The 814-nt window shown below is 55.2% G+C and overlaps 1 long non-coding RNA gene across 1 annotated transcript in view; it reads right to left on the bottom strand.

Moving 5' to 3' along the window:
• Position 1: 1 nt before the first annotated feature.
• LOC115949194 overlaps positions 2 to 814 on the bottom strand; it is a 1506-nt gene continuing 693 nt past the window's right edge. The window contains exons 2-3 of the long non-coding RNA XR_004082789.1: positions 423 to 518; positions 2 to 124 (exon numbers count right to left, since the gene is read on the bottom strand). This is a non-coding gene — a long non-coding RNA (uncharacterized LOC115949194). The remainder of the gene's footprint in view (positions 125 to 422; positions 519 to 814) is intronic.

The following is an 814-nucleotide window of genomic DNA, read 5'->3' as shown; positions in this document are numbered from 1 at the left end:
CGCTCCCAGTTCACCTGCTGGGCCAGTTTGGCCGCGGCCGCCGCCAGCCCGGTCTCCACCGAGGCCACGCGCGTCCCCTCCCGCACCGGGCGGCTCTGCCGGGGCAGCGACGGCGTCACCCGGGCTGGGGACACCCCAAAAATCAGACACGGAACGGGGAACACCCCAAAATGAGAGATGGAACAGGGGGGACACCCCAAAATCAGACAGGGAATCAAAATCAGACACCAAAACAGGGGGACACCCCAAAATCAGACTTTAAACAAGGCAGGGGGGAACCCCAAATCAGCCCCAGCACCAGGAATCCTCAGGGACCCAAAATTCCATCCCAGGTCCCCTGAAATCCCCCCCAAAGAACCTCCCAAAATTCACCCCAAACCACCCAGGGACCCCCCAAAACCCCCCCAAGGACCCCCCCAAACCTTTGGGGCTCCAGGGGGCGTCGTCCGTCACCTTCTTCTTTTTGGGGAGCGATTTTAGGGCGGGGTCGTCCTCATCTGACTCCAGGGAGGGATAAACTGAGGCAGGGGGAGGAAAAATGGGGTTCAGAGAGGTCTTGGGGTGATCTGGGGTCATTTTTGAGGTATTTTTGGGATGTTTTTGGGATATTTTTGGGATATTTTTTGGGGTATTTTTGAGGTGGTTTTTCAGGTACTTTTGGGGTATTTTTGGGGTGGTTTTGGGGTGTTTTTTGGGGTATTTCTGGGACATTTTGGGGTCCCACTCACTGTACTCAGCATTCTTGAAGCATGGTGGCTTTGGGATATTTTTGGGGGGTTTTTTGGGGTGTTTTGGGGGTTTTTTGGGGTATTTT

Source organism: Geospiza fortis, unplaced genomic scaffold (assembly GCF_000277835.1).
Source record: "Geospiza fortis unplaced genomic scaffold, GeoFor_1.0 scaffold4834, whole genome shotgun sequence".
NCBI classification, from domain to species: Eukaryota; Metazoa; Chordata; class Aves; order Passeriformes; family Thraupidae; genus Geospiza; species Geospiza fortis.
Note: the sequence above shows the minus strand (reverse complement) of the source record. Positions and strands in the feature narration are given on the sequence as shown.